The following is a 25,388-nucleotide window of genomic DNA, read 5'->3' as shown; positions in this document are numbered from 1 at the left end:
CATTTTATGAAAGATTATATGAAGCGCAGCCCCCGGACGGGAAGGAGAGAATGATGTGCTTTCTGGATCAGCTGGAATTTCCTAAGGTGGAGGAACAGGAGAGAGTGGGGCTGGGAGCACAGATTGAGAGGGAGGAAGTAGTGAAAGGGATTGGAAGCATGCAGGCGGGGAAGGCCCCGGGACCAGACGGATTCCCAGTTGAATTCTATAAGAAATATTTGGACTTGCTGGCCCCGCTACTGATGAGAACCTTTAATGAGGCGAGGGAAAGGGGGCAGCTGCCCCCGACTATGTCAGAGGCAACGATATCGCTCCTCCTAAAGAAGGAAAAAGACCAGCTGCAATGCGGGTCAGACAGGCCCATTTCCCTCCTGAATGTGGATGCTAAGATTCTGGCCAAGGTAATGGCAATGAGGATAGAGGATTGTGTCCCAGGGGTGGTCCATGAGGACCAAACTGGGTTTGTGATGGGGAGACAGCTAAATACAAATATACGGAGGCTGCTAGGGGTAATGATGATGCCCCCACCAGAGGGGGAAGCGGAGATAGTGGTGGCGATGGATGCCGAGAAAGCATTTGATAGAGTGGAGTGGGATTATTTGTGGGAGGTGTTGAGGAGATTTGGCTTTGGGGACGGGTATATCAGGTGGGTACAGTTGCTGTATAGGGCCCCGATGGCGAGCGTGGTCACGAATGGATGGGGGTCTGACTATTTTCGGCTCCATAGAGGGACGAGACAGGGATGTCCTCTGTCCCCGTTATTGTTTGCATTGGCGATTGAACCCCTGGCCATGGCATTGAGGGGTTCCAGGAAGTGGAGGGGAGTACTTAGGGGGGGGGGGGGGGGGGGGGGGGGGGGGGGGGGGGGGAGAACACCGGGTATCTCTGTATGCGGATGATTTGTTGCTATATGTGGCGGATCCGGCGGAGGGGATGCCAGAGATAATGCGGATACTTGGGGAGTTTGGGGATTTTTCAGGGTATAAACTGAACATGGGGAAAAGTGAGTTATTTGTGGTGCATCCGGGGGAGCAGAGCAGAGAAATAGAGGATTTACCGTTGAGGAAGGTAACAAGTGACTTCCGGTACCTGGGGATCCAGATAGCCAAGAATTGGGGTACATTACATAGGCTTAATTTAACACGGTTGGTGGAACAGATGGAGGAGGATTTCAAGAGATGGGACATGGTGTCCCTGTCATTGGCAGGTAGGGTGCAGGCGGTTAAAATGGTGGTCCTCCCGAGATTCCTTTTTGTGTTCCAGTGCCTCCCGGTGGTGATCACGAAGGCTTTTTTCAAAAGAATTGAGAAGAGCATTATGAGTTTTGTGTGGGCTGGGAAGACCCCGAGAGTGAGGTGGGGATTCTTGCAGCGTAGTAGGGACAGGGGGGGCATGGCACTACCGAGCCTAAGTGAGTACTACTGGGCCGCCAATGTTTCAATGGTGTGTAAGTTGATGGGAGAAGGGGAGGGAGCGGTGTGGAAGAGATTGGAGAGGGCGTCCTGCAGGGGGACTAGCCTGCAAGCAATGGTGACGGCGCCGTTGCCGTTCTCACCAAAGAAATACACCACAAGCCCGGTGGTGGTGGCTACATTGAAAATTTGGGGACAGTGGAGACGGCATAGGGGAGGGACGGGAGCTTTGGTGCGGTCCCCGATAAGAAACAATCATAGGTTCGTTCCGGGGAGAATGGATGGGGGATTTGGAGCACGGCAAAGAGCTGGGGTAGTACAATTAAGAGATCTATTTGTAGATGGGACGTTTGCGAGTCTGGGAGCGCTGACGGAGAAATATGGGTTGCGCCAAGGGAATGCATTTCGGTATATGCAATTGAGGGCTTTTGCGAGGCAACAGGTGAGGGAATTCCCGCAGCTCCCGACGCAGGAAGTGCAGGATAGAGTGATCTCAGAGACATGGGTGGGGGACGGTAAGGTGGCGGACATATACAGGGAGATGAGGGACGAGGGGGAGATCATGGTAGATGAGCTGAAAGGGAAATGGGAAGAAGAACTGGGGGAGGAGATTGAGGAGGGACTGTGGGCTGATGCCCTACGTAGGGTAAACACATCGTCCTCGTGTGCCAGGCTAAGCCGGATACAATTTAAGGTGCTACACAGGGCGCATATGACTGGAGCACGGCTTAGTAAATTTTTTGGGATAGAGGATAGGTGTGCGAGATGCTCGAGAGGCCCAGCGAATCACACCCACATATTCTGGTCATGCCCGGCACTACAGGGGTTCTGGGTGGGGGTGGCAAAGGTGCTTTCGAAGGTGGTGGAGGTCCGGGTCGAACCAAGCTGGGGGTTGGCTATATTTGGGGTTGCAGAAGAGCCGGGAGTGCAGGAGGCGAGAGAGGCTGACGTGCTGGCCTTTGCGTCCCTTGTAGCCCGGCGCAGGATATTGTTAATGTGGAAGGAAGCCAAACCCCCGGGTGTGGAGACCTGGATAAATGATATGGCAGGGTTCATAAAGTTAGAACGGATTAAGTTTGTGTTAAGGAGTTCGGCTCAGGGGTTCACCAGGCGGTGGCAACCGTTCGTCGACTACCTCACAGAAAGATAGAGGGAATGGAAAAGAAGTAGATAACAGCAGCCGGATTGCAGTGGATCCTTTGGAGCAGTGGCAAGGAAGGGAAGCTCGAAGCAAGATGGCGTCGGAAGGTGGCCGTTTGGTATGGGGCCCGGAGCAACAAGAGTTCCTGCGGCGCTGTGTGGAAGAGCTGAAGAAGGAGGTGTTGGCCCCGATGCTACAGGCGATTGAAGGGCTAAAGGAGGCGCAGAGGACCCAGGAGCTGGAGCTTCGGGTCATGAAGGCAAAGGCTGCTGAAAATGAAGATGAAATACAGGGCCTAGTGGTGAAGACAGAGACACACGAGGCACAGCACAAAAGGTGTGTGGAGAGGTTGGAAGTACTGGAGAATAATTTGAGGAGGAAGAATTTAAGAGTCCTGGGTCTTCCCGAAGGCGCAGAGGGGGCGGACGTCGGGGCATATGTGAGCACGATGCTTCACTCGCTAATGGGATCGGAGGCCCCGACGGGCCCTTTGGAGGTGGAGGGAGCTTATCGAGTTATGGCGCGAAGACCAAAGGCTGGAGAAATACCTCGAGCCATCGTGGTGAGGTTCCACCGCTACAACGACAGAGAGATGGTCCTAAGATGGGCGAAGAAAACTCGGAGCTGTAGGTGGGAGAACGCGGTGATCCGCGTATACCAGGATTGGAGTGCAGAGGTGGCGAGAAGGAGGGCAAGTTTCAATCGGGCTAAGGCGGTGCTTCACAAAAAGAAGATTAAATTTGGAATGTTGCAACCGGCGAGATTGTGGGTCACACACCAAGGGAAACTCCACTACTTTGAGACGGCAGAAGAGGCGTGGACATTCATTGTGGACGAGAAGCTGGAATAGTCTGGCGAGAGAAAGAGCTTCTGGGATAAAGTGGTGGGGTGATTATGTGGGACGAGGAAGGGAAGGGGGGGGGGATGATTTTTCAATTTGTTAATTTTTCTCTCTTCCCCTCGTTTGGGGGGGGGGGAGTATGAGGAACTGTGGGCGCCGGTGGGAAGGAAAGGGGAAGGAGAAGGGAACTGCGCCATTAGGGGTGGGGCCGAGTGGGAAACGCGGGAGTTGCTCCCACGCTATGGTTATTATGGCGGGAACAGGGACGCAGGAAGGAGGGGGCCTCGCACAGTGAGGGGCCGAGGGCAAACGGGGAAGCCGAGGTCAGCCAGAGTTCGCTGACTTCTGGGAGCAACATGGGGGGTGTAATTACGCTAGAGGGGGATCTAGCGGGGGGGGGGGGCTAACTGGGTTGCTGCTGCTAAGGGGAAGGGGGAGCTGTTATGGGGCGGGGTGGTCGAGACGGGAGGGCACCGTCGGTGGGATATACGGGTAGGTGGGAACCGGGTAAGGAGCTGGGTTAAAAAAAGGGGATGGCTAGTGGGGGGGGGGGGGGGTAAAGAGCCCCCCAACCCGGCTGATCACGTGGAACGTGAGAGGGCTGAATGGGCCGATTAAAAGGGCACGGGTACTCGCACACCTAAAGGAATTAAAGGCAGATGTGGTTATGTTGCAGGAGACGCACCTGAAACGGACAGACCAGGTTAGACTACGTAAAGGATGGGTGGGACAGGTGTTTCATTCAGGTTTAGATGCGAAGCATAGGGGGGTGGCTATTTTAGTGGGGAAATGGGTACTGTTTGAGGCAAAGACCATAGTGGCGGACAGTGGGGGTAGATACGTGATGGTGAGTGGCAGATTGCAAGGGGAGGCGGTGGTTCTGGTGAACGTATACGCCCCGAACTGGGATGATGCAAACTTCATGAGGCGTATGTTGGGGCATATCCCGGACCTGGAGGCGGGAAAGTTGGTAATGGGGGGAGACTTCAATACGGTGCTTGATCCAGGGCTGGACCGGTCGAGGATCAGGACCGGGAGGAGGCCAGCAGCGGCCAAGGTGCTTAAGGACTTCATGGAGCAGATGGGAGGAGTAGACCCCTGGAGACTTATTAGGCCGAGGAATAAGGAGTTCTCATTTTTCTCCCATGTTCACAAGGTATATTCACGGATAGACTTTTTTTGTCCTGGGAAGGGCACTGATCCCGAAGGTGACAGGGACGGAGTATACGGCCATAGCCATCTCGGACCACGCTCCACATTGGGTAGATCTGGAGGTAGGAGAGGAAAAAGAACAGCACCCACTCTGGAGAATGGATATGGGCTTATTGGCGGATGAGGGGGTATGTCTAAGGGTGAGGGGGTGTATCGAAAGGTACTTGGAGCTTAATGACAACGGAGAGGTTCAGGTGGGAGTGGTCTGGGAGGCGTTGAAGGCGGTGGTCAGAGGGGAACTGATATCCATAAGGGCACATAAAGGGAAGCATGAGAGTAAAGAAAGGGAGCGATTGTTGAGAGAACTTCTGAGGGTGGACAGGCAATATGCAGAGGCACCGGAGGAGGGACTGTACAGGGAAAGACAAAGGTTACATGTGGAATTTGACCTGCTGACCACGGGTAAGGCAGAGGCACAGTGGAGGAGGGCACAGGGTGTACAGTATGAGTATGGAGAGAAGGTGAGCCGGCTACTGGCCCAACAATTGAGGAAGAGGGGAGCGGCGAGGGAGATAGGTGGGGTGAGAGATGAGGAGGGAGAGATGGAACGGGGAGCGGAGAGAGTGAACGGGGTGTTTAAGGCATTCTATGAGAGGTTGTATAAGGCTCAGCCCCCGGAAGGGAAGGAGGGAATGATGCATTTCCTGGATCAGCTGGAATTCCCGAAGGTGGAGGAGCAGGAGAGGGCAGGACTGGGAGCACAGACTGAGGTGGAGGAGGTGATAAAGGGGATTGGGAGCATGCAGGCGGGGAAGGCCCCGGGACCGGATCGTTCCCGGTGGAATTTTATAGGAAATATATGCACTGAGTTTGCACTGAGTGCTGAATTTGGTGCTTTTTGAGTGCTATAGTAAGAGTTTGGTGACCGAGGGAGTTAGGTGAGGAGGGAGTAAGGTGCTCCTTTCATTTTGTTTCCGACATTTACGCAAAGAGTGAGAAGAGAGCCAGGAGTTTACAGAAAGTGTAGCTGACTGGGAGCAGAGTCGGAGGGCGGAGATCTAGTTAGTCCACAGGGCAGCTATATTCTGTCAGGTAAGAAGGGATGGAGGCTAGGCCAGTTGCATGCTCCTCCTGTAGGATGTGGGTGGTGAGGGATACCACCAGTGTCCCCGCTGACTATACCTGCGGGAAGTGCACCCAACTTCAGCTCCTCAAAGACCGTGTTAGGGAACTGGAGCTGAAGCTGGATGAACTTCGGATCATCCGGGAGGCAGAGGGGGTGATTGAGAAGAGTTACAAGGAGGTAACCACACCCAAGGTACAGGACAACAATAGTTGGGTTACAGTCAGGGGGAAAAAAACAAACACGCAGACAGTGCAGGGATCCCACGTGGCCGTTCCCCTTCAAAACAAGTATACCGTTTTGGATGCTGTTGGGGGGGATGACCTACCGGGGGAAGGCCCTAGCGGCCAGGTCTCTGGCACTGAGTCTGGCTCTGGGGCTCAGAAGGGAAGGGGGGAGAATAGAAAAGCAATAGTTGTAGGAGATTCAATGGTTAGGGGAATAGATAGGAGATTCTGTGGTCGCGAGCGAGACTCCCGGAAGGTATGTTGCCTCCCGGGTGCCAGGGCCAGGGATGTCTCGGATCGTGTCTTCAGGATCCTTAAGGGGGAGGGTGAGCAGCCAGAAGTCGTGGTGCACATTGGTACCAACGACATAGGTAGGAAAAGGGGTGTGGAGGTTATAAACAAGTTTAGGGAGTTAGGCTGGAAGTTAAAAGCCAGGACAGACAGAGTTGTCATCTCTGGTTTGTTGCCGGTGCCACATGATAGCGAGGCGCCACGCGATAGCGAGGCTAGGAATAGGGAGAGAGTGCAGTTGAACACGTGGCTGCAGGAATGGTGTAGGAGGGAGGGCTTCAGGTATTTGGATAATTGGAGCGCATTCTGGGGAAGGTGGGACCTGTACAAGCAGGACGGGTTGCATTTGAACCAGAGGGGCACCAATATCCTGGGAGGGAGGTTTTCTAGTACTCTTCGGGAGGGTTTAAACTAATTTGGCAGGGGAATGGGAACCGGATTTGTAGTCCAGCAACTAAGGTAGCCGATATTCAGGATGCCAAAGCATGTAGTGAGGCAGTGGGAAAGGGAACACTAACAAAGGAGAGTACTTGCGGGCACGGAGATGGGTTGAAGTGTGTATACTTCAACGCAAGAAGCATCAGGAATAAGGTGGGTGAACTTAAGGCATGGATCAGTACTTGGGACTACGATGTGGTGGCCATCACGGAAACTTGGATAGAAGAGGGGCAGAAATGGTTGTTGGAGGTCCTTGGTTATAGATGTTTCAATAAGATTAGGGAGGGTGATAAAAGAGGTGGGGGGGGGGGGTGGCATTGTTAATTAGAGATAGTATAACAGCTGCAGAAAGGCAGTTCGAGGAGTATCTGCCTACTGAGGTAGTATGGGTTGAAGTCAGAAATAGGAAAGGAGCAGTCACCTTGTTGGGAGTTTTCTATAGGCCCCCCAATAGTAGCAGAGATGTGGAGGAACAGATTGGGAAACAGATTTTGGAAAGGTGCAGAAGTCACAGGGTAGTAGTCATGGGTGACTTCAACTTCCCAAACATTGAGTGGAAACTCTTTAGATCAAATAGTTTGGATGGGGTGGTGTTTGTGCAGTGTGTCCAGGAAGCTTTTCTAACACAGTATGTAGATTGTCCGACCAGAGGGGAGGCCATTTTGGATTTGGTACTTGGTAATGAACCAGGGCAAGTGATAGATTTGTTAGTGGGGGAGCATTTTGGAGACAGTGACCACAATTCTGTGACTTTCACTTTAGTAATGGAGAGGGATAGGTGCGTGCAACAGGGCAAGGTTTACAATTGGGGGAAGGGTAAATACGATGTTGTCAGACAAGAATTGAAGTGCATAAGTTGGGATCATAGGCTGTCAGGGAAGGACACAAGTGAAATGTGGAACTTCTTCAAGGAACAGGTACTACGTGTCCTTGGTATGGATGTCCCTGTCAGGCAGGGAAGAGATGGCCGAGTGAGGGAACCATGGTTGACAAGAGAGGTTGAATGTCTTGTTAAGAGGAAGAAGGAGACTTATATAAGGCTGAGGAAACAAGGTTCAGACAGGGCGCTGGAGGGATACAAGATAGCCAGGAGGGAACTGAGGAATGGGATTAGGAGAGCTAAGGGAGGGCATGAACAATCTTTGGCGGGTAGGATCAAGGAAATCCCAAGGCCTTTTACACATATGTGAGAAATATGAGAATGACTAGAGCGAGGGTAGGTCCGATCAAGGACAGTAGCGGGAGATTGTGTATTGAGTCTGAAGAAATAGGAGAGGTCTTAAACGAGTACTTTTCTTCAGTATTTACAAATGAGAGGGGCCATATTGTTGGAGAGGACAGTGTGAAACAGACTGGTAAGCTCGAGGAAATACTTGTTAGGAAGGAAGATGTGTTGGGCATTTTGAAAAACTTGAGGATAGACAAGTCCCCCGGGCCTGACGGGATATATTCAAGGATTCTATGGTAAGAAAGAGATGAAATTGCAGAGCCGTTGGCAATGATCTTTTCGTCCTCACTGTCAACAGGGGTGGTACCAGGGGATTGGCGAGTGGTGCCAATCGTGCCCCTGTTCAAAAAAGGGACTAGGGATAACCCTGGGAATTACAGGCCAGTTAGTCTTACTTCGGTGGTAGGCAAAGTAATGGAAAGGGTACTGAAGGATAGGATTTCTGAGCATCTGGAAAGACACTGCTTGATTAGGGATAGTCAGCACGGATTTGTGAGGGGTAGGTCTTGCCTCACAAGTCTTATTGAATTCTTTGAGGAGGTGACCAAGCATGTGGATGAAGGTAAAACAGTGGATGTAGTGTACATGGATTTGTAAGGCATTTGATAAGGTTCCCCATGGTAGGCTTATGCAGAAAGTAAGGAGGCATGGGATAGTGGGACATTTGGCCAGGTGGATAACAAACTGGCTAACCGATAGAAGTCAGAGCATGGTGGTGGATGGCAAATATTCAGCCTGGAGCCCAGCTACCAGTGGCGTACCGCAGGGATCAGTTCTGAGTCCTCTGCTGTTTGTGATTTTCATTAATGACTTGGATGAGGGAGTTGAAGGGTGGGTCAGTAAATTTGCAGACAATACGAAGATTGGTGGAGTTGTGGATAGTGAGGAGGACTGTTGTCGGCTGCAAAGAGACATAGATAGGATGCAGAGCTGGGCTGAGAAGTGGCAGATAGAGTTTAACCCTGAAAAGTGTGAGGTTGTCCATTTTGGAAGGACAAATATGAATGCGGAATACAGGGTTAACGGTAGAATTCTTGGCAATGTGGAGGAGCAGAGAGATCTTGGAGTCTAGGTTCATACATCTTTGAAAGTTGCCACTCAAGTGGATAGAGCTGTGAAGAAGGCCTATGGTGTGCTCGCGTTCATTAACAGAGGGATTGAATTTAAGAGCCGTGAGGTGATAATGCAGCTGTACAAAACTTTGGTAAGGCCACATTTGGAGTACTGTGTACAGTTCTGGTCGCCTCATTTTAGGAAGGATGTGGGAGCTTTGGAAAAGGTGCAAAGAAAATTTACCAGGATGTTGCCTGGAATGGAGAGTAGGTCTTACGAGGAAAGGTTGAGGGTGCTCGGCCTTTTGTCATTAGAACGGAGAAGGATGAGGGGCGACTTGATAGAGGTTTATAAGATGATCAGGGGAATAGATGGAGTAGACAGTCAGAAACTTTTTCCCCGGGTGGAACAAACCATTACAAGGGGACATAAATTTAAGGTGAAAGGTGGAAGATATAGGAGGGATATCAGAGGTAGGTTCTTTACCCAGAGAGTAGTGGGGGCATGGAATGCACTGCCTGTGGAAGTAGTTGAGTCGGAAACATTAGGGACCTTCAAGCAGCTATTGGATAGGTACATGGATTACGGTAAAATGATATAGTGTAGATTTATTTGTTCTTAAGGGCAGCACGGTAGCATTGTGGATAGCACATTGCTTCACAGCTCCAGGGTCCCAGGTTCGATTCCGGCTTGGGTCACTGTCTGTGCGAGTCTGCATGTCCTCCCAGTGTCTGCGTGGGTTTCCTCCGGGTGCTCCGGTTTCCTCCCACAGTCCAAAGATGTGCAGGTTAGGTGAATTGGCCAATGATAAATTGCCCTTAATGTCCAAAATTGCCCTTGGTGTTGGGTGGAGGTGTTGGGTTTGGGTGGGGTGCTCTTTCCGGGAGCCGGTGCAGACTCGATGGGCCGGGTGGCCTCCTTCTGCACTGTAAATTCAATGATAATCTATGATTAATCTAGGACAAAGGTTCGGCACAACATCGTGGGCCGAAGGGCCTGTTCTGTGCTGTATTTTCTATGTTCTATGTTCTATGTACTGGCCCCGCTTTTGACGAGAACCTTTAATGAGGCCAGGGAAAGGGGGAAGCTGCCCCCGACTATGTCGGAGGCGACGATATCATTACTTTTGAAGAAGGAAAAAGACCCGCTGCAGTGTGGGTCCTACAGGCCCATTTCCCTTTTGAACGTAGATGCTAAGCTCCTGGCCAAGGTGATGGCGACGAGGATAGAGGATTGTGTCCCAGGGGTGGTCCATGAGGATCAAACTGGGTTCGTTAAGGGGAGACAGCTGAACACGAACATACGGAGGCTGCTAGGGGTGATGATGATGCCCCCACCAGAGGGGGAGGCGGAGATAGTGGTGGCGATGGACGCCGAGAAAGCATTGGACAGAGTGGAATGGGACTACCTGTGGGAAGTGTTGAGGAGATTTGGTTTTGGAGAAGGGTTTATTGGATGGGTACAGCTGCTATATAGGGTCCCGGTGGCAAGTGTGATCACGAACAGGCAGAGGTCTGACTACATCCGTCTTTATAGAGGGACGAGGCAGGGGTGTCCCCTGTCTCCGTTACTGTTTGCATTGGCAATTGAGTCCCTGGCCATAGCATTGAGGGGCTCCAGGAAGTGGAGGGGAGTATTCAGGGGAGGAGAAGAACACCGGGTATCATTGTATGCAGATCATTTATTGCTGTATGTTGCGGACCCAGTGGAGGGGATGCCTGAGATAATGCAGACACTCAGGGAGTTTGGGGAATTCTCGGGTTACAAATATAATATGGGGAAGAGTGAGTTGTTTGTGGGGCATCCGGGGGAGCAGAGTAGGGGAATAGATGATTTACCGCTGAGGAAGGTAACAAGAGATTTCCGGTACTTCGGGATTCAGATAGCCAGGAGTTGGGGAACCTTACATAGGCTAAATCTAACACGATTGGTGGAACAGATGGAGGAGGATTTTAAGAGATGGGACATGGTGCCCCTGTCACTGGTGGGTAGGGTGCAGGCGGTCAAAATGGTAGTCCTCCCGAGATTCCTTTTTGTGTTTCAGTGCCTCCCGGTGATGGTCACGAAGGCTTTTTTCAAGAAAATCGAGAAAAGTGTCATGAGTTTTGTGTGGGCTGGGAAGACCCTGAGAGTGAGGAGGGGGTTCTTGCAGCGTAGCAGGGAGAGGGGGGGACGAGCACTACCGAGCTTAAGTGAGTACTATTGGGCTGCCAATATTTCAATGGTGTGTAAGTGGATGGGAGAAGGGGAGGGAGCGGCGTGGAAGAGATTGGAGATGGCGTCCTGCAAAGGAACCAGCCTACAAGCACTGGCGAAGGCGCCGTTGCCGTTCTCCCCTAAGAAATACACCACAAGTCCAGTGGTGATGGCAACACTGAAAATTTGGGGGCAGTGGAGACGGCATAGGGGAATGACAGGAGCCTCGGTGCGGTCCCCGATAAGAAATAATCATAGGTTTGTCCCGGGGAGAATAGATGGGGGATTTAGAGCATGGCAAAGAGCTGGGATTGTGCAACTGAGGGATCTGTTCTTAGACGGGACGTTTGCCAGTCTGGGAGCGCTGTCAGAAAAATATGGGTTGCCCCAAGGGAATGCATTTCGGTACATGCAACTGAGGGCTTTTGCGAGGCAACAGGGGAGGGAATTCCCGCAGCTCCCGACGCAGGAGATTCAGGATAGAGTGATCTCAGGGACATGGGTGGGGGATGGTAGGGTGTCGGATATATACAGGGAAATGAGAGACGAGGGGGAGATCATGGTGGATGAGCTGAAGGGAAAATGGGAAGAAGAGCTGGGGGAAGAGATTGAAGGGGGGCTTTGGGCAGATGCCCTACGTAGGGTAAACTCTTCGTCCTCGTGCGCCAGGCTTAGCCTGATACAATTCAAGGTTTTGCACAGGGCGCATATGACCGGAGCAAGGCTCAGTAAATTTTTCGAAGTAGAGGATAGGTGTGGGAGATGCTCGAGGAGCCCAGCAAACCACACCCACATGTTTTGGTCATGCCCGGCACTGCAGGGGTTCTGGGTGGGGGTGGCGAATGTGCTTTCGAAGGTGGTGGGGGTCCGGGTCGAGCCAAGCTGGGGGTTGGCTATATTTGGGGTTGCAGAAGAGCCGGGAGTGCAGGAGGCAAGAGAGGCTGATGTTTTGGCCTTTGCGTCTCTAGTAGCCCGGCGAAGGATATTGCTTATGTGGAAGGAAGCCAAACCCCCGGGCGTGGAGACCTGGATAAACGACATGGCAGGGTTTATAAAACTAGAACGGATAAAGTTTGCACTAAGGGGTTCGGCTCAAGGGTTCACCAGGCGGTGGCGACCGTTCATTAACTACCTCGCAGAACGATAAAGGAAATGGGAAGGTAACAGCAGCAACCCGGGGGGGGGGGGGGGGGGGGGGGGGCGGGGGGGGGGGGGGGGTTATTGTTGTAAAAAGGGAAAAATCTTTGTACTGTTTTGTTTGGCCGAAAAATTTGAATAAAATATATTTTTTTAAAAAGAAATCCAGAAATGATTTAAATTAACAGAAGAGCTTCCAACGTCTATATAATTTTACCATAATGGCTTTCTACTTGCCCCTTTTTAACTCTGCGCACCTACTTGCCCCTTTTTAACTCTGCGCACCTACATCCCTGCCCCTTGCATCTAGATCTCAAATTCTCAGCCATGTCTTTGTTAACTACAGTTTTGGCGATTCCACTGCTCTCCTGCCCAGCCTCCCATTCTCCTTACCTTCAGCTCATGCAAAACTCTAATCCTAACCCACCCAAGTCACTCTCACATGGAGCTGACCTAGCTCCATGTTTTTTTGCCATACATACGTTGCAATCGATTGAGCAGTTTGGGTGTTGTTTTTGGTCTTTTGGCATGTACCTGTTCAGTTATTTTCTTATTCTTTCCCTGCTATCATGGATGGCTTAGTTTACCAACACTTCAAATGGAACATTTTCATCCTCATGCAAAAATCACTCCATAGTTTCACACTCCAGTTTCTCTATTTTTTTACATTTATTCATGTGGTGGGATTCGCAGACAAAGTCAGCATTTATTGTCTATCCCTGATGTGCTGAGTAGTTGACTGGGCCATTTCAGTGGGCACTTAAAAGTTACATCTTGGCCACATCAGGTGAGGACGACAGTTTTCCTTCCCAAAGGACATTAGCGAACCAGATGGATTTAGGCAATTGGGTAGTTTCATGGTCATCATTACTGACACTTCCTTTTTATTTAAGAATAGTTAATTGACCAAATTTAAATTCCCCAGCTACCATGGTGGGGTGTGAACTCGAGTCTCCTGATGATCAGCCCAGGTCTCTGGATTATGGATAAAAGCAAATTACTGCAGATGCTGGAATCTGAAATACAAACAGAAACAGAAAATCCTGGACAATCTCAGCAGGTCTGGCAGCATCTGTGGAGGGAGAAGGGAGCTAACATTTCAAATCTGGATGACTCTTTGTCAAAGCTGGAGAGAACTGGAAATAATACATTAATATGTCTTAACAAGAAACATTTTCTCTTCCTTTCAGGTGTTAAGGAACGCAAGCTCCAGCAACTTACTGTACCCCTTCCTGTCCCTCAGACCCCATCCTTTCTAATCCCAGCCCTTGCCTTATATTCACTATTCCCTCTGACCTTCCCCTCTCGGAGGCTGAACATGCTGTACTCAGCTTCATACCTAAACGCCCCCACTTCAACAAATCTCAGGCTCGGCACCATGCTGAACTCTTGTTTTGTTGCCTTCGGCACCTTCCCATGCAATCGCGATGGTGCAACACTTGCTCTTTTACCTCCTCTTTGCTCACCATCCAAGGGTCTAAACACTATTTTCAGGTGAGGCAGAGCTTCACATGCACCTCCTTCAATCTGGCCCTATTGCATTTGCTGCTCCCAATATGGACTACTCTGCATTGGAGCTTTGTAAAACGCCTTTGGTCCATTCGCAAGCTGGACCCTGACTTTCCTGTCGCTTGCCATTTTAACTCATTGTCATGCTCTCATGTCCACATGTCCATCCTTGGCCTACTGCAATGTTCCAGTGAAGCCCAATGCAAACTGAGGGAACAGCACCTCATCTCCGAAGAGGCACGTTACAACCTTCCAGACTTAACATGGAATTCACAACTTTAGATGTGAACCCTCTCCTCCACTTTCACCCTGTTTTTATTTCCATCAATTTATTTTCATTTCTTCCATCAATCCATTTTTCCCCAACCATGGTCCCCCCTCCTCCACCTCATTTGAGCTATCTGTTCCTAGTTGTACTTTGATATACTGCTTACCATTGTTCTGTCATTAACATATTATAATCTCTTTCTGTACCACTATCAGCATCCTTCTTTGCCATGATCACCATTTACATTCCTTTTGTCTTTCTATCCATGACACTTTTTGTCAATCTCCATCTATCGTTGGCTCTCTATCCAGTCCCACTGCTCCACTGCAGCAGCACCCCCCCCCCCCCGCCCCCCCCCCCCCCCCCCCCCCCCCAACCACAGTACAAATCTGATCCTATTTGCAGTTCTCGCTAGCATTGACATAGATCCGACTCAAAGAAAAAAGAACAAAGAAAAGTACAGCACAGGAACAGGCTCTTTGGCCCTCCAAGCCTGCGCCGACCATGCTGCCCATCTAACCTAAAACCTTCTATATTTCCTGGGTCCGTATCCCTCTATTCCTATCCGATTCATGTATTTGTCAAGACGTCTCTTGTCTCACACATCTCCAATAAACTTTGTCCCTCGCACCTTAAATGAAATGAAAATCGCTTATTGTCACAAGTAGGCTTCAAATGAAGTTACTGTGAAAAGCCCCTAGTCGCCACATTCCGGCGCCTGTTCGGGGAGGCTGGTACGGGAACCTATGTCCCCTGGTAATTGACTCTTCCACCTTGGCAAAAAGCTTCTCACTATCCGCTCTGTCCATGCCCCTCATAATTTTGTAAACTTCTATCAGGTCGCCCCTCAACCTCTGTCATTCCAGTGAGAACAAAATGAGTTCATCCAACCTCTCCTCATAGCTAATGCCTCCATACCAGGCAACATCTTGGTAAACCTCTTCTGTACCCTCTCCAAAGCCTCCACATCCTTCTGATAGTGTGGCAACCAGAATTGAACACTATATTCCAAGTGTGGCCTAACTAAGGTTCTATAAAGCTGCAGCATGACTTGCCAATCTTTACACTCAATGCCCTGTCTGATGATGGCAAACATGCCATATGCTTTCTTGATTACCTTCTCCACCTGCACTGTTACTTTCAGTGACCTGTGGACCTGTACACCCAGAACCCTCTGTCTGTCAATACTCTAAAGGTTCTGCCATTTACTGTATATTTCCCACCTGTATTAGACTTTCCAAAATGTGTTACTTCACATTTGTCCGGATTAAACTCCATCTGCCATCTCTCCGCCCAGGTTTCCAACCAAAATGTAAACTGCTGTATCCTCTGACAGTCCTCATCACTATCCGCAATTCCACCAACCTTTGTCGTCTGCAAACTTACTAATCAGACCAGTTACAGTTTCCTCCAAATCATTTTTATATACTACAAAAATAAAAGGTGCTCGCACTAAACCTGCGCAAAATACCACGAGTCATAGCCCTCCATTCAGAAAAGCACCATTCCACTGCTACCCTCTGCTTCTATGACCAAGCCAGTTCTGTATCCATCTTGCCAGCTCACCTCTGATCCCAAGTGACTCCATCTCCTGTACCAGTCTATGATAAGGGACCTTGCTGAAGTCCATGTAGACAACATCCAGTACTCTACCTTCATCAACCATCTTTGTAATTTCCTCGAAAAACTCGATCAAGTCATTGAGGCACGACCTCCCTTCACAAAACCATGCTGCCTCTCACTAATACGTCCACTTGCTTCCAAATGGGACTAAATCCTGTCTCAAAGAACCCTCTCCAATAATTTCTGTACCACTGATTATAAGGCTCACTGGCCTGTGGTTTCCTCAATTATCCTTGCTACCCTTCTCAAACAAAAGAACAACATTAGCTATTCTCTAGTCCTCTGGTACCTCACCTGTAGCCAATGAGGATACAAACATTTCTGTCAAGGCTCCAGCAATTTCCTCCCTTGCCTCCCTCAGTATTCTGGGGTAGATCCCATCAGGCCCTGGGGACTTATCGAGCTTAATGTTTTTCAAGACGCCCAACACCTCTGCCTTTTTGATCTCAATGTGACCCAAATTATCTACACATCCTTCCCCAGACTCATCATCCACCAAGTCCTTCTCTTTGGTGGATACTGATGCAAGGTGTTCATTTAGTACCTCGCCCATTTTCTCTGGTTCCACGCATAGATTCCCTCCCCTGTCCTTGAGTGAGCCAACCCTTTCCCTGACTATCCTTTTTCTCTTTATATATGTGTAAAAAGCCTTGGGATTTTCCTTAATCCTGTTTGCCAATGACCTTTTGTGACCCCTTTTCGCCTTCCTGCCTCCTTTTTTTAAGTTCCTTCCTATTTTCCTTATATTCCTCATGGGTTTAGTCTGTTCCCAGGCTTCTAGCCCTTACAAATGCTTCCTTTTTCTTTTGGACTAGGCTCACAATATCCTTTGTTATCCAAGGTTCTCAAAGCTTGTCACATTTATCCTTCTTCTTCACAGGAACATGCCGGTCCTGAATTCCTATCAACTGACATTTAAAAGCTTCCCACATGCCAGATGTTGATTTACCCTCACACATCTGTGGTGATCTGTACCATGATGCCATGGCAGATCGAGACATTGGATGACAGCAATACCCAAGAAGAAGACGATGCCACACAAAGAGCACAGAACGACTCTGTTGAGAGCACAGATTGACTCCTCAGAGAGAACACTACATGACTCCACAGAGAGATGATGAAAGAGTCCACAGGGGGAGCAACGCAAGCCTCCACGGACAGCTCGTTGACAGACTCCAAAATGGAAGCAAACAAACACGCCATTGCAAACACCATGCATGATCAAAACCATGAAGGTCAACCCACCGTATCTGAGCACCACAAGCAGACTATGAAAGTCTACCAAGCTCACATAATCATGAAGAAGACAATGCAAGTCTACCCACTGCATGCGAAAACAGTGACAATGTCATCACACTTGGCATACAGGAGGTGCAGCATCACAGCGAGACTGACAGATCTCAGCTCGTCTGTAGAGAAGCAGAGTAGGGCTACTCATGAGTCCAGAGAGACCACGTCAATTCAAATCTTGAAGATTTTGACTCCACAAGAGGAGCACCAAGACCCACAAGAGAATGAAATCTTGAAGATTTTGACTCCAGAAGGAGCACCAAGAAAGCAAAGAAGAGGAATCAAATCCACCACAAATGACTGATGTCACCAACATCAATGCAACATCAGACCATTCTCGAGACGAAACGCTCAAGGTAACAGATACCACAAAGGACACTCGCACCAATTACGCAAATTATCCACACGGAACACTCATTGAGCGCAACAAGAGAAACAAAAGCCACAAGAAGCACAGCAGAAACGAGAACAACAACAGCAAGAACAAAAACAACATGAAGCGCAACAAGAACAACAAAAACTGCAGGAAGCACTACAGAAACAAGAACAACAACAGCAACAACAAAAACTGCAAGCACAAGAAAAACTACAAGAACAACAAAAACAACAAGAAGCATAACAAAGACAACAAGTACGACAAGAACAACAACGAAAACAACAAAAACAGAAACAAGCACAACAAGAAAAACGACAAGAATAACGATGAAAACAACAAAAACAGAAACAACAAGAACGACAACAAAAACAGCAAAGACAGATACGTCAAAAACAGCAACAAGAACGACAACGAAAACAACAAAGACAGAAACATCAACAATGAAACAACCTGTACAAAATGGTACAATGCTGCACATGAAGGACAATGCCACAGCACACTGCAAAACAATGACGAGACTACAAACATGCCATGGCATGACAACGAATCGCACAAATTCACATCTGCTCCAGAACAAGCAAGCACACCAGCTTTCAAGGCAGATGACACACTAAATCGATAACACAAGCTGAGAAAAAAAGTCCATGTCACTCAACATCAGTGGTTCGACCACTCAAACACCTCGGGATGACTTGTTGGTTACTTAAAAACAAGAACACCGACAACATTCACAACAGAGTTGCAATATCAATATCACCACGTCAACAACGAAAAAGAAAAAGCTCAATGGACAAATTCATCAAGTTTGGACTCATAAATATTTTTATTAAGATTAGACTCATAAATCTTAATTGGCTTTGTAAAATATCCAATATCATCATCACTTGTACAGATATACATATCATAAGTAATCTAACTGTTTTGTACAATTTTCTTTAACACTGTACAGAAAATATGTAAAGATAAAAGGGGGGGATGTGGTGATCTGTATAACTGTATATATTAAGCAAGGGGTCAATGTAGATGCAATACAACTAAGCAATCACTAGAGGGAGCACGGGAGGTATAAATACACACAAACAGGAAGTCAGCACACACTTCACAGGAACGGGAGCTGGTAGCAAGACACAGATAGGCAGCTCAAATGTAACTTAAAGTTAAGCACTGAAGAGAAAATGAACTCACAATAAAGATCTACTTCAACTTCAAGACTACGAGTGTTATTAAGACACAAGGAACAACACAACATCTGCCCCCAATCTATAGTCTTCAGTTCCTGCCCAATATTGATGTAATTAGCCTTTCCCCAATTTCGTACCTTCACTTGAGGACTACTCTTATCTTTACGCAACAGTACCTGAAAAAAACGTACTGAATTATGGTCACTTTTCCCGAAATGCTCCCCTACTGAAACTTCTACCACCTGGCCAGGCTCATTCCCCAATTCCAGATCCAGCATGGCCCCTTTCCTAATTGGACTACCTACATATTGTTTCAAGAAGCCGTCCTGCATGCTCCTTCCAAAGTGAGTCCCAGTCAATATAGGGAGAGTTAAAATCATCACCTCAACAATCCTGTTGCTTTTACACCTTTCCAACATTTGCCTACATATCTGCTCCTCTATGTCCCGCTGGCTGTTGGGATGCCTGTAATAAACCCCCAACATTGTGATAGCACCCTTCCAATTCTTGAGCTCTACCCATATTGCCTCGCTGCATGAGCACTCTTGGGTGTCCTCCCGCAGGACAGCTGTGATATTCTCCTTATCCAGTAGTGCAATTCCCCCACCCCTTTTACATCCCCCTCTATCCCGCCTGAAACATCCAGATCCTGTAGCTGCCATTCCTGTCCCTCCCTCAACCAAGTCTCTGTAATGGCAACAGCGTCATAGAGCTTGGAATTAGTACTTAGAACTAAGTTCATCTGCCTTACCTGTTATACTTGCATTGATACAAATGCACTTCAGATCACCAGTCTGTGTTTTGCAACATCTCCCTGCCTGTTCCTCCTCGGAGTCTTACTGGCCCTATTCTCTAGTTCCCCCTCAGTTATTTCACCTTCTGACCTATTGCTCTGGTTCCATCCCCCCTGCCACACTAGTTTAAACCCTTTCGCATGACACTAGCATAAACCCTCCTGCATGATACTAGCAAACCTCGCTGCCAGGATATTTATCTCCCTCCAGTTTAGATGCAACCCGTCCTTCTCAAACCGTTTTCTCCCTGCTCCCTCCGCAGATGTTGTCAGACCTGCTGAGCTTGTCCAGCATTTTCTGTTTTTGCTCTGGATTAAGGAGCCAGTTTGTAATCACCATGCCCCCAGCCTCATCAGCCCTCCAAACCCTCCATTTTTCTAATTCTGACCTCCTTCCATTGATACCACCATTGATGGTCGACCCTTCAGCCCCTAGGCCTCGTTTTCACTCCATAAGGCCATCTGTCTCCATATCCTTTCATCCTTTAAAAACTCTCCTGAAAGCCCATCTCCATGACTATGAGTCACCATCTGTATTTTTACAGCACCACTGTGCCGCATTTTAAGTCACTTTGCTATATCAGTGTTGTTGAGACTCATTCAACAAAGCAAAGTAAAACATCCTTGTCCCTATGCCATTAAGTAAGGAATCTCCAATAATCGAATAAAGCCATTCTTACACTATAATTTTACTTACTAATTCATTCTACTGACTGCCAATGTAATGTTCTTCATCAGCCAATATCTAAAAAAAAACCTGTGAGAACAGACAACACCAAATTATGTTAAACGCATAACCCAAGTGAGCTAATGAAATTAAGTCAAGTGCCTTTAATGGAAATATCACCGATAGCAAATTTAACCAGTGATAATAAATTGAAATATTTGCTTCGAACTTGATTAAATTCCAGCACCCTGTGGTGCTACAAATTTATTGAAACAGTATCAATGCTCTTCTAACATTCAAAATTCAGGATTGTCAAGTTTATCAGAGCCCATACTCAAGTTTCAACTGTTTGAAAACAGAATATTCTGCATCTATATCCCATCAATAAATGCACATTAACCTTCTTTTGCATATGATGTAATGCACTGGCAAAACCTGTTTGCAAACAGAAGACAACCAGACTTTAGTAAAACTCAGAATTCAACAGATCCAGTAAAAACAAACAGAACGGCAGCCTTCAATTAGTAACATAACAGAAACAGAAAAATAAAATATTGCAAAAATCTTCCAAGGTGGAAAAGCAATAAAATTAGTTGTGGTACTACAAATGTGAACAAAAAAAAATAATAATTTAAAGTACTCCATAAACTACTCCATACTCCTGGGGCTGGTTTAGCACAGGGCTAAATAGCTGGCTTTTAAAGCAGACCAAGGCAGGCCAGCAGCACGGTTCAATTCACGTACCAACCTCCCCGAACAGGCGATGGAATGTGGCGACTAGGGGCTTTTCACAGTAACTTCATTTGAAGCCTACTTGTGACAATAAGCGATTTTCATTTTTTAACTTCGGTTATCCAAAACTTTACTGTCATGGCCCAAGTTCAAATCAAGTCCCATTCACCCATCACCTGTGTTTGTTGACCTGCAATGATTCCCGGACAACCAATGCCTTGATTTTAAAACTCTCATCCTTCCCTCCCTATCTATGTAGTCTCCTCCAGCCTCACAACCTCTTTGGTCTCTTGAGCATCCTCTACTTTAATTGGTAACTGCACTTTCAGATGCCGAAACTCAAAGTTCTGCAGCGGGATTCTTCCGAATCCCCGCAATGGCCCGACGCCGGCGTAAAAAGTGGAGCAAACCACTCTGGTGTTGGACCATCCGGAAGTTACAGAATCCTCCGTACTTCCGGGGGCTAGGCAGGTGGCGGAGGGGTTGGATAGGTGCAGGCTTGGAGGGCCAAAGGGCCTGTTCCTGTGCGGTAATTTTTCTTTGTTCTTTGAATAGTGATACATTTCCAAGTTAGGGTGGTGAATGGCTTAATGATAATCTTTATAGTCACGAGTAGGCTTACATTAACACTGCAATTAAGTTACTGTGAAAAGCCCCTAGTCGCCACATTCCGGCGCCTGTTCAAGTACACAGTGGGAGAATTCAGAATGTCCAAATTACTTAACAGCACGTCTTTTGGGACTTGTGGGAGGATACCGGAGCATCCGGAGGAAATCCATGCAGACCTTGGGAGAATGTGCAGACTCCACACAGACAGTGACCCAAGCCGGGAATCGAACCTGGGAACCTGGAGCTGAGAAGCAACAGTGCAACCCACTGTGCTAACGTGCCACCCTTGGAGGGGGAGTTTGACTTGGAGCGGAACCTCCAGGTGGTGGGGTTCCCAGGTATCTGCTGCTCTTGTTCTTCTAGATGGGAGCGGTCGTGGGTTTGGAAATTATACAGGAAAATTAATCATCACACACAACAGGATAAAGTTGGAGTAAAAACAAATTTTAAAAACATTTCTGACGCGTATCTTTCTCCTTCAGTTATTAGCTAAACTGCTTCACATATTTTGGTCAATAAATAGCTAAACCTGCAACAAAGTTATGTTTAATTTCGATTTTGAACAAAAAATGATTACCACCTTAATGAATAAGGATGAACAAAAGCCTTCAACTCATCAAGAGGCAAACAAATTATAATCATAGGTGATTTCAGTGTTTAAGAATCCAGTGGCAACAACAGAAAATGGAAAAGGTGAACCGTTGTAGAAACAAAAGCAGCGCCTACGCACGTAAACTGTAGTCCTGGACTTTCTGATCAGTCAATGGTCCTGTTCCATTGGCAGAGGACTAAGGTTTTGAGCATTGCATAATCGGACACTTATTCTAAAGCACAAAGGCTTGCATTTTGTGTCTTTAACATGGCAAAACAACCCAATATGTTGCACAGGAACATACTCTGAAAAAAAGACACTCAGTGGGAGGAGCTATTACCACAGGTCCTATTACCATATTACCACAGGTAATAGCTTGGTCATCGGTCAGAGAGTTAGGACTTAAGGAGCCATGAAGTAAGAGGTTTCAGAGAGCGTAGGGCCAAGGTGGTCGTCGGGCTGGGGAAGGCTACAGAGCGATCCGATGGAGCAAGGCCATTGAAGAATTTGGGAACAAGTTGAGAATTTTAAATTGGAGGAGGTTTCTGTGGATGAATATCAACATCTGATCAATCAGATATTTATATATATTTACTTGTATATTTACGTTTGAGGATAATGAATCTCACTCTAAACATTCTCTGACAATGTAGGTCATTTACATCACTGATGTGTGGGCAGCGCCGTTTGTTGGGTCGATCTCAAAATGCCAGGTTGCAGAAACAACAGCCGGCCTCAGAAATCTGCACTTCAACTCAACAGATACGCGACAAGTTGCTAGGTCAGAAACAAATCTTTCTCTTTCCGACAGACTGCAGGGCGGAAGGAAGATGTGACTGAATGAAGATTAAAGGGACATTGTCGGGCACTGAGCAATGCAGCCACCCCGACAGGAGCGTCCCTCTCTCACTGGGGGCCGGCTCACACTGAGACCAGGCTCGCTTCACCCCCGCCCCAACTCTTACCGGTCCCGATCGCTCCTTTCCCACTTGGTCGGATCCGGGAAAACTTTCCGCTTCTTTCCCCGGAAAACAAATGGCGGAAATCCAGGCGCACGTGACCGACCCAGCCGGCCGGCCGGCCGAGACGTCACCGCTTTCTAGGTGCGGCTCAGGTAGCAGAGTCTGCACCATCCCTTCAGTCACCACATCCCATCAGGAACTCCCTTTTCACCAACAGGGAATGTGGAGTCAAGGTTGTTCCTGGACCAAACTGAAAGTGACTTTTTCTGGATAGATGATTTGGGTGACTTTTGCAATGGGTGTGATGGTTGGCTGGAGTCTACTTCTATCAGGACTTCCAACTGCACTTTTTTTTTCCTAAGTACAAAACTGGTCGGGCACATATTAACACCATCCTTCCTCACCTGAAATTCCAACTACACATGGTAGCTGGGCCCACCGACTCATGTTCAGCTTCTCACTCTGCAGTCCAGCAGCTGGAATTGACGGGTGGCAGTTTATTTTAATTTTCAGATTTTCTTTAACTGATTTCACATTCCACCACAGGAGTTACGAACTCATTATTTTCTGGAGCATTCGTGTAAAGCCTTTGGATTGCCACATCCAGGAACATAATCACGCCATTACTGCACCCAATGAGGTAGAGTGGTAGCAATTGTTCACCCATGCAATTCTCTGGTTGAGAACCATAGAGTGACGTGAAAAGAGTAGAGTGGAAATAAACCCTTCTTCAATGGTGAAACAGTGAAAGTTTCTATAAACTGGTCTCTTTCATTTTCTTCTGCAGCTCACGAAAGGAAATTGATGCAATTCACCTGGCTCACCCGTGTTCATTGGGATTACATTTAATGCAGAAAAATAAGGGCGGGACAGGGGATGCTAAAGAGATGGTATTTGTTGTAACCTCTGCACTGAATATTTGTGTTCTTGGCAAATATTACAAAATTTTGATTCAAAAGCTTTGAATTACTTGAAAAACTTAATTCTGCTGAATAGAAAGTATTTATCATCTTGTACAAATCAGAATAGATCAGGCTATAGAAATAATATCAGAACATGACTCCCAGTTCCTGTAAAAACAGTTGTTTGTGAAGGGGGAAACTGAACAAAGCATTACTGTATTTTATTCATCAGGAAGTCATGTCTGATAGGTTACATTAAAACAGAGAAAATAAGATGGATATACCAAGAGTTTTGAGTCCTAGTTTAACTTTAAAAACCAACACCCAATCAGACAGCAGTTAGTGATACTGTAAATAAGTGAAATTAAAATGTATTACATTTGATTGAATTGTCACATTTCTTTTGGGCATATACCAAGTTGCTTTTCACAATGATGCAGATGTACCTAAACTTTTCTATGCAAGTACTGTTGCCTTTCCCCTTCCAGATGAGAGTACTAAATACATACTCTATAACTTATGTACTTAAGTATGACTTCACATTTGTTCAGAAACAATTAAAATGGTGGGTGGGTAACCAACATTCCAAGAAGTTAGTTTTGCCCCTTCTCCATATTACTCAGTGCGATATTGTAACTCATGGCATTAGTTAAGAACCAATTTTTAAAAAAGACTTGCATTTCAATAGCATTTTTCATCCCAGGATGCAGCAAAGCATTTGACAGCCAAGGTTCAGTAACTCTCAATGTTGGGAAACAAGAAGTATGCACAAAGCAAGCTCCCACAATCAACTAGATAATGTTTTAGTGATGTTGGTAGAAAGATAAATGTTGGCCAGGAAATAAAGTAGGCTGCTGTTTTTCAAAATAGTGCAATGGCATCTTTTACGCATATTCTAAAAGCAACCCGAGCCTCAGTTTAATGTCTGTATTTAAGAGCCTAATGAGGACCATGAAACCATTATTGATTGAAGTAAAAACCTACCTGGTTCAATCTGTCCTTTAGGGAAGGAAATCTGTCACCCAGTGGGCAGCACGGTAGCATAGTGGTTAACACAGTTGCTTCCCGGCTGGGTCACTGTCTGTGCAGAGTCTGCACGTTCCCCCTCGTGCCTGCATAGGTTTTCTCCTTGTGCTCTGGTTTCCTCCCACAGTCCAAAGATGTGCGGGTTAGGTGGATTGGCTATGCTAAATTGCCCTTAGTGTCCAAAATATGTTAAGTGGGGGTTACTGGGATAGGGTAGATACGTGGGCTTCAGTAGGGTGCTCTTTGTAAGTGCCAGTGCAGACTCGATGGGCCGAATGGCCTCCTTCTACACTGTAAATTCTATGATGATTCTTACCTGGTCTGGCCTATATGTGACTCCAGATCCACAGCAATGTGGGTGACTCAGGAAAGGACAATTTATGCTGATCCAGCCAGTGAGGCCCATTATCGAGTGAAAAAAAGTCATCACCGCTGACAACACAGCACTGCCACTGGATCACTGCCCTGGACTGTTGACCCATATTTTGCATTTACGTCTCTGCAGTGGGATTGGAATCCAAAAACGTTTGATTCAGAGGTGAGCATGTTACCCAATGTATCACAGCTGGCACTATTATGTTCACTCGGCCATTTCGAGAGTCCAAAATCACGGAAAAAT

General features: G+C 47.5%; 1 protein-coding gene and 1 long non-coding RNA gene across 6 annotated transcripts in view; one reads left to right on the top strand and one right to left on the bottom strand.

Moving 5' to 3' along the window:
- ccdc125 (coiled-coil domain containing 125) overlaps positions 1 to 22,958 on the bottom strand; it is a 118,562-nt gene extending 95,604 nt beyond the window's left edge. Inside the window, exons 1-2 of one of the 5 annotated variants that reach the window (XM_072516176.1) lie at positions 22,845 to 22,927; positions 19,977 to 20,036 (exon numbers count right to left, since the gene is read on the bottom strand). The gene's annotated coding sequence lies outside the window, so the exon portion shown is untranslated. Of the gene's footprint in view, positions 1 to 19,976; positions 20,037 to 22,844 lie in introns of all 5 variants that reach the window. The other 4 variants (XM_072516172.1, XM_072516175.1, XM_072516174.1 and 1 more) reach the window with 4 other exon arrangements.
- Positions 22,218 to 24,125, top strand: LOC140429330 (uncharacterized). Its single transcript, XR_011949040.1, has 2 exons — positions 22,218 to 22,420; positions 22,533 to 24,125. It is a non-coding gene; the product is annotated as an uncharacterized lncRNA (long non-coding RNA).
- Positions 24,126 to 25,388: the final 1,263 nt, after the last annotated feature.

The sequence above is a fragment of the Scyliorhinus torazame genome, chromosome 9 (assembly GCF_047496885.1).
Source record: "Scyliorhinus torazame isolate Kashiwa2021f chromosome 9, sScyTor2.1, whole genome shotgun sequence".
In the NCBI taxonomy this organism is placed as follows: domain Eukaryota; kingdom Metazoa; phylum Chordata; class Chondrichthyes; order Carcharhiniformes; family Scyliorhinidae; genus Scyliorhinus; species Scyliorhinus torazame.
Note: the sequence above shows the minus strand (reverse complement) of the source record. Positions and strands in the feature narration are given on the sequence as shown.